The sequence below is a fragment of the Dermochelys coriacea genome, chromosome 5 (genome assembly GCF_009764565.3).
Source record: "Dermochelys coriacea isolate rDerCor1 chromosome 5, rDerCor1.pri.v4, whole genome shotgun sequence".
In the NCBI taxonomy this organism is placed as follows: domain Eukaryota; kingdom Metazoa; phylum Chordata; order Testudines; family Dermochelyidae; genus Dermochelys; species Dermochelys coriacea.
The window spans coordinates 92218613-92227341 of NC_050072.1; positions in this window are offsets into that span (position 1 = coordinate 92218613).

An 8729-nucleotide genomic window follows, 5' to 3' on the forward strand; every position below is an offset into this window, starting at 1 on the left:
GGACGTGATCGTTCCCCTCTATTCGACACTGGTGAGGCCTCATCTGGAGTACTGTGTCCAGTTTGGGCCCCACACTACAGGAAGGATGTGGATAAATTGGAAGAGTACAACGAAGGGCAACGAAAATGATTAGGGGTCTAGAGCACATGACTTATGAGGAGAGGCTGAGGGAGCTGGGATTGTTTAGTCTGCAGAAGAGAAGAAGGAGGGGGGATTTGATAGCTGCTTTCAACTACCTGAAAGGGGGTTTCAAAGAGGATGGCTCTAGACTGTTCTCAATGGTAGCAGATGACAGAACGAGGAGTAATGGTCTCAAGTTGCAATGGGAAGGTTTAGATTGGATATTAGGAAAAACTTTTTCACTAAGAGGGTGGTGAAACACTGGAATGCGTTACCTAGGGAGGTGGTAGAATCTCCTTCCTTAGAGGTTTTTAAGGTCAGGCTTGACAAAGCCCTAGCTGGGATGATTTAACTGGGACTTGGTCTGCTTTGAGCAGGGGGTTGGACTAGATGACCTTCTGGGTCCCTTCCAACCCTGATATTCTATGATTCTATGATTCTATGAGGGAGAGCGTTAGTGCTTAATCAACTAGTCCTGTCCATGCTCTGGTACCGGCTCAACACCCTGGTCCCGGCCCCGGCTTTCCTGACCAACCTGCGGACATCGATTCTGGAGTTCTTTCGGTCAGGACTGCACTGGGTCCCTGCAGGGGTTCTCCATCTACCTGTGGAGGAGGGAGGGCAGGGCCTAAAATGTCTGCTTACTCAGGTCCATGTCTTCCGCCTCCATACCCTGCAGAGGCTCCTTTATGGTGCAGGTAGTCCGGCGTGGAGCATACTGGCGCATGCCTTCCTGCGCCGCTTCCGAGGGCTCCGATACGACCGGAAGCTCCTATATCTCCATCCGAGAGGTCTTCCGCGAGACCTCTCCGGGCTGCCGGTCTTCTACCAGGATCTACTCCAGACCTGGAAACCCTTTAGAACGAGCAGGTCCGTGGCGGCCACCGAGGGGGCAGATCTCCTCGCGGAGCCCCTGCTACACAACCCCCAGCTCCGTTTGCAGGTGGCGGAGTCCCGCTCGGTGCGCCAGAGGTTGGTCCTGGCAGAGGTCACAAGAGTCGGAGACCTCCTGGACTATGACCGGGGAGACTGGCTGGATCCCCTAACCTTCGCTCAGCGCATGGGGTTTTCCAGACCTTGTACTCCCCGGCGCATACTTCAGGAGGTGAAGGCCGCTTTGCCGCCCGCTGCTCGGGTTTATCTCGACCGGGTCCTGCACGAGGGCACGCCCCGCCCACCCCCTACCCCAGGCCCGCCGGACCTTTCAATTGGACCCCTGCCCCGTGGACCCAACCGATCCCTTCACCCCTTCACTAGAAGCCGGCTGCACGAGATGTAGCCGGTCTGTTTTCAAACCGCGCCAAAAAAAATCTCTACACGCTTGTGCTCCACACCCTTCACGCCCGCACCCTCGTGTCCCACCCCGATACAAAATGGCGGGACCTCCTGCCACCTTTGGAGGGTGAAGAGCCCCGGTGGGCCAGCCTATATTCCATCTTAGTCCCAAAGCCCGCCGGGGATGTCAGTTGGCGGCTCCTTCACGGAGCCGTGAGCACGGGCGTGTACTTGGCACGGTTCACCACAATCCCAGACACCTGCCCCTTTTGCGGCGTGAGGGATACCCTGGCACATGTCTACCTGGAGTGTGCCAGGCTGCAGCCCCTATTCCGGCTCCTCACCAATATCTTATTACGTTTTTGGTTGCACTTCTCCCCTCACCTTCTCATTTATGCACTCCCTATCCGTGGCCCCACAAAGTCACGGGATCTCCTGGTCAACCTCCTCCTGGCCCTAGCTAAAATGGCCATCTACAAAACCAGAGTGAGGAGGTTGGCCGATGGAGTCTCCTGTGACTGTAGGGCCTATTTCCGATCCTCGGTCCGTTCACGTATCCGGGCAGAGTTCCTCTGGGCGGCGTCCTCTGACTCCCTTGCCGCCTTTGAGGAGCAGTGGGCGCTGTCCGGGGTTCTCTGCTCGGTGTCCCCGTCCGGTTCCCTTCTTTTGACCCTTTGACCGCACTCCTGTCCCTGTTATTTTATTAGTTGTCCCCCGGAATTTTTTGGGTATCTAGGTCCTGTGGATCCCCCTTTTAGGCTGGGGGGGATCCTTTAGCAGTGGACGGGCTTCGCCCGCCCACTTCCTGGATCCCAATAAGACTACTCTTCCATAGCCATCTGGCCTTGCCCCATCACAGTGCATGTTGTCGGCGGAGTGTGTCCACAGTACCGAGGCAACCATCGACTTCCGGAGCTTTGCACTGTGGGTTGCTATCCCATTGTCGCTGGTGGTTCTGGGTACATATCATCAGGCCCACCTTCCGTACCTCCCTCCGTGAAAGCAAGGGCAGACAATCATTTTGCACCTTTTTACTTGAGTTACCTGTGCAGTCGCCATACCACAGCAACCATGGAACCTGCTCAGCTCACTGTCACCGTATGTCTCCTGGGTGCTGGCAGACGTGGTACTGCATTGCTACACAGCAACAGTTTATTGCCTTTTGGTAGCAGACAGTGCAGTATGACTGGTAGCCATCGTTGACATAGTCCAGGGTGCTCTTTTAACCGACCTCAATGAGGTCAGGGTCGCCTGGGCAAACATGGGAGTGATTCAACAAGGTCATTTCCCTTTTAAGTTTCGTCTCATGGCGATTCAGTCTACTGGCAGTGCACTGTCTTTTAATTTGCAGCCAGCAGAAGATGATGGGCAGTAGTCATACTGCACCCTCTTCTGCCGAGCACCCAGCTGATGACAATGGCTAGCGGTCATACTGCACAGTCTGCTGCTAGCAAGATGTGTAAAGACAGATGAAGTGGATCAAAACAAGAAATAGACCAGATTTGTTTTGTATTCATTTTCTCCTCCCTCCCTCCGTGAAATCAATGGCCTGCTAAGCCCAGTTTTGAGTTCTATCCTTGAGGTTTTGAGTTCTATCCTTGATGGTGCCATTTTGTTTCTCGCAAAGCTACCCCCTTTGTTGATTTTAATTCCCTGTAAGCCAACCCTGTAAGCCATGTTGTCAGTCACCCCTCCCTCCGCCAGAGCAATGGCAAACAATCGTTTTGCGCCCCTTTCCCTGGATTGCCCAAGCCAGAGCAGACGCCATAGCACAGCAAGCATGAAGCCCGTTCAGCTCACCCCAGCAGTTATGACCATTGTAAACACCTCGCGCATTATCGTGCAGTGTATGGAGAACAAGCACCTGAAAAAGCAAGCGAGGAGGCGACGGCAGCGCGGTGATGAGGCCCTGAACACACTTTTCTCTAAAACCGCATTCCCCTACAATTCGGAGATCATGGTGTTAATGGGGCAGGCTCATGCCGTGAAACACCGATTCTGGGCCTGAGAAACAAGCACAGAATGGTGGGACTGCATAATGTTGCAGGTCTGGGATGATTCCCAGTGGCTCCGAAACTTTCACAAGCGTAAGAGCACTTTCATGGAACTTTGTGATTTGCTTTCCCCTGCCCTTAAGTGCAAGAATACCAAGGTGAGAGCAGCCCTCACAGTTCACAAGCGAGTGGCAATAGCCCTGTGGAAGCTTGCAATGCCAGACAGCTACCAGTCAGCCGGGAATCAATTTGGAGTGGGCAAATCTACTGCGATGCAAGTAGCCAACACAATCACTGAGCTGCTGCTATCAAAGGTAGTGACTCTGGGAAATGTGCAGGTCATACTAGATGGCTTTGCTGCAATGGGATTCCCTAACTGTGGTGGGGCTATAGACGGAACGCATATCCCTATCTTGGGACCGGACCACCAGGGCAGCCAGTATATAAATGGCAAGGGGTACTCTTCAATGGTGCTGCAAGCACTGGTGGATCACAAGGGATGTTTCACCAACATCAATGTGGGATGGCTGGGAAAGGTTCATGATGCTCGCGTCTTCAGGAACTCTGGTCTGTTTAAACAGCTGCAGGAAGGGATTTACTTCCCAGACCAGAAAATAACTGTTGGGGATGTTGAAATGCCAATAGTTATCCTTGGGGACCCAGCCTACCCCTTAATGCCCTGGCTCATGAAGCTGTACACAGGCACCCTGGGCAGTATTCAGGAGCTGTTCAGCTATAGGCTGAGCAAGTGCAGAATGGTGGTAGAGTGTGCATTTGGATGTTTTATGGGTTGCTGGCGCATTTACTGAGTTTACTGACTCGCTCAGACCTTAGCAAAACCAATATTCCCATTGTTATTGCTGCCTGTTGTGTGCTCCACAATCTTTGTGAGAGTAAGGGGGAGACGTTTATGGCAGGGTGGGAGGCTGATGCAAATTGCCTGGCCACTGAATACGCACAGCCAGACACCAGGGAGGTTAGAAGAGCACAGCAGGAAGCAGTGCACATCAGAGAAGCTTTGAAAACCAGTTTCATGACTGGCCAGGGTACTGTGTGACACCTCTGTTTGTTTCTCCTTGATGAAAACCTGCCCCTTGGTTGACTCTAATTCCCTGTAAGCCACCTGCCCTCCCGCCTTCGATCACAGCTTGCTTGCAAAGGAAATAAAGTCACTATCATTTAAAAACATGTATTCTTTATTAATTGATTATAAAAATAGGGAGATAACTCACAAGGTAGCCCGGGTGGGGTGTGGAAGGAGGGTAGCAGGGAAGGAAAAGGCCACTTTAAAACTTGTTGAATGCCAGCCTTCTGTTGCTTGGGCGGTCCACTGGGGTGGAGTGGTTGGATGCCCGGAGCCTCCCACCCCATGTTCTTGGGCATCTGGGTGGGAAGGCTATGGAACTTGGGGAGGAGGGAGGGCAGTTAAGCAGGGGCTGCAGCGGCAGTCTGTGATCCTGCTGCCATTCATGAACCTCCACCAGACGCCGGAGCATGTCTGTTTGATCCCGTAGTATCCCCAGCGTTTCCTCATGCCTCCTCTGATCTTCCTCCTGCCACCTCTCCTCACATTCATTGGCCACCGTCTTGTACTCTGCTATTGTGTCCCTCCACACAGTTCTGTCAGTGCCGGATGACTGCATGAGCTCAGAGAACATGTCATCGCGCATGCATTTTTTTCGCCGCCTTATCTGAGATAGCCTCTGGGATGGAGGAGGGAGGCGTGAAACATTTGCAGCTGCTGGAGTTAAAAAGGGAGTGAAGTATTTAAAAAGATACATTTTACAGAACAATGGCTATACTCTTTCACGGTCAACAACACTATTCACATTACATAGCACATGAGATTTTGGTACAAGGTCGCATTTTGCATCTTATATTGAGTGCCTGCAGCTTTGGTGTTAGAGATCACACACACAGGGCCGGGCAACAGAATTCGGCTTGCCCGCAGCCATGGTAAGCCATAGTCTTTCGGCTTCTGCAACCTTCATAACAGCAGCCCCCTCCTTTCCCATATCAAGCAAAGCCCGTTTTGCTGGCTATTTACTGCTGCAGTTTTCCTGTTAACGTGCAGCAGCAGAAACCAAACTAACCCCCTCCCCCCATTCAATTATCTGGGATGATCGCTTTTCCCCTCCCCCTACCGCCTGGCTGGTATCAGGGAAAATCCCTGCTAGCCAAACGCAAACAGCTCAGCGCCAATGGCCCCCCCTCCCACCGCGAGGCTAACTGCAGGAGGATTTCTTTTCAGCCACGGCAAACAGCCCAGTAGGAACGGCACCTCTGAATGTCTCCTTAATCAAATTCCCCTATTTCAACTAGGATACCATGAACGATATCACTCTCCTGAGGATAACACAGAGAGATAAAGAACGGATGTTGCTTGAATGCCAGCAAACACCGGGACCATACGCTGGCAGGCTTTGTCATGCAATGATACCAGATTACTTGCTACTAGCATGGCGTGGTAAACTGTCTACCATGGAGGACAGAATAAGGCTGCTCTCCCCAGAAAACCTTCTGCAAAGGGCTTTTAGAGTACCTCCAGGAGAGCTTCATGGAGATGTCCCTGGAAGATTTCCGCTCCATCCCCAGACACGTTAACAAACTTTTCAGTTGCAGTACTGGCCACAAATGCATCCCAAGTCCTCAGGGCTACTTAATCATTAAAAAAACGCTTGCTTTTATAACATGTATTATATTTAAAAAGGTACACTCACCAGAGGTCCCTTCTCCGGCTTCATTGGGTTGGGAGGGTCTGTCAGTCAGGGTGATAAAAAGATCCTGGCTGTCGAGGAAAATGGTGTGCTGTGTGCTCTCCTCAGGTTCGTCCTCCTCCTCCTCATCTTCCCCATCCGCAAAATCCTCAGTCATGGCGGAGAGCATCCCATCCTCAGAGTCCATGGACAGGGGTGGGGTAATGGTGGCGGCCCCCCCTAGAATTGCATGCAACTCAACGTAGAAGCGGCATGTCTGGGGCTCTGTCCGGAGCATCCATTTGATTTCTTTGGTTTTCTGGTACGCTTGTCTGAGCTCCTTAAGTTTCACGCGGCACTGTGTTGCGTCCTTGCTGTAGCCTCTGTTTGTCATGGCCTCTGAGATTTTTTGTAATGTTTTGGCATTTCGTCTGTTGGAACATAGTTCTGATAGCACGGATTCCACTCCCCATACAGTGATCAGATCCAGTACCTCCCATTCGGTCCATGCTCAAGCTCTTTTTCGATTCTGGGACTGCGTGGTCACCTGTGCTGATGAGCTCTGCATGGTCACCTGTGCTGATGAGCTCGCCTGGCCAAACAGGAAATGAGATTCAAAAGTTCCCGGGCTTTTCCTATACACCTGGCCAGTGCATCTGAGTTCAGTGTGCTGTCCCGAGCGGTCACAATGGTGCACTGTGGATAGCTCCCGGAGGCCAATACCTTCGAATTGCATCCACACTAACCCTAATTCGAAACGGTGATGTTGATTTCAGCGTTAATGCCCTCATTGGGCATTACAGAAATCGGTTTTAAGAGCCCTTTATGTCAAAAAAATGGCTTTGTTGTGTGGATGGGTACAGGGTTAATTCAGATTTAATGCTACTAAATACGACATAAACTCGTAGTGTAGACCAGGCCTTAAAGAGAAGCATATGGCTTAAGTGTTTTCCAGAATGGGACCTGTCTTTGAATGCTGACCATAGTCATTTCTAGTATTACAAGGGAGAAACAGAAAAGGAGTACTTGTGGCACCTTAGAGACTAACAAATTTATTAGAGCATAAGCTTTCGTGAGCTACAACTCACTTTATCGGAAACAGGTATGTCTATAATTGTTCAAGTCTGAACTCTGAGGGAATATTTTGCAGCAGCTCTTTTAATTAGAGATAGGCAATCCTATTTTGTCTGCTTCTGAACTCACTTAAGAATCATGGCTTTGCAAGTTTGGCTCAGATTCTAATGTTGTTGGGTTTGATTTCTCCTTTGGATAGACCATAAAACGAAGAAAATTCTTTGTCAATATCAAAGAGAACTGTATCTCTCTCTCTCTTAGAATAAGACTTTAATACAGTGAGTCTCCTCTCAGTTACACTGGAGTAAATCAGAAGTAACTCAGTTGAAGTCAGTGGGTCTGATCTTACGCCCAGTGAAATCAAGGGCAAACTCCCATTGATTCCAGTGGTTTAGGATCAGAGCCACAGGATTTATATTGCACCTTGCATTTATCATGCTGCTAAGTGAGATTTTTTGTTTTTGTTTTGCCTTGTATTTTTCTAGTTCTCCAGAATGCTATAATTGTTTGTTTCCTTTTGGTCTGTTGTATTACAACACAGACAACCACAAAGAAACTAAACCAACTGTTTCATTTTGCAAAAATGTACTAGGAAAGAAATTTAAAAATACCCACTTTAAAATGATTTCCAAATCAAATCCTTGCTAATTGGACTGGGAGGAAATGAGAGCACAGTGTCTAAATGGACTGCTTTTTCGTAAATCAGCATTATGTGGGAAAGCATGTGGCAAAAGCTGCATAGTCTAATGGTTAGGGCATTGGACTGGGATCCAGGACAGCTGGTTCTATTCCCAGCTCTGTCTCTGGCCTGCTCTCTGACTTTGAGCAAGTTACTTTACTCCTCTGTTTCCCCTCTGATCCTTTGCCTGTCATGTCTCTTAAGATTACAGATTTTTTTGGGCAGAGACTATTAAACCTTGTTTACATTAGGGACATCATTCACATGTTTACCTCTCTTGCTGTTCTGTCCCAAGGCTGGGAACAATTCTAATAGCTATAGTGCTTAAAATAGTCTGCGATAGGCTTTTGAATGTTGCTGGTGTTGAGGGCAGGTTTCATCCAATGCAAATGCAATTGCCAGTTTCACCCCTGTCGTATAGGACAATGTCTTTGAATATTTAGCCTAACATGTTTGTTCACTTGCAAGAGAAAAATCCTCCCCTATTTCCAGTCTTATTTCTGCTTTTTCCTATCCTTTCTGATCTAAGCACTACTTTCCCTGTGAAAAAAAAGGCTTAATTTATACCCCCATGTCCTGGCCTGTATATTCCACATGTAAAATTTAGGATAACAAATGGGTCTGTAATGATAACCAGACTGTAATTCACTGAAGTAGCTCACTGATGTCATACAACCAATGCTCAGCATTTCTTGAGTGGCTGTTTATTAAAGCGACTTAGTAGCTCAAGGGAATGGTAATGGGATATGGAGTCTTTCACCTCTAGATCATTGTGTCTAACCCAGTCCAGGCTGATAGTTACTGGAAGTTATTCTTGTCTGATTTCTGTTTGGCTGCCAGGGCGTTCTGGTCCTCAGTTCTGTTGAAACAGCACCTCCTGTTCATGACTAA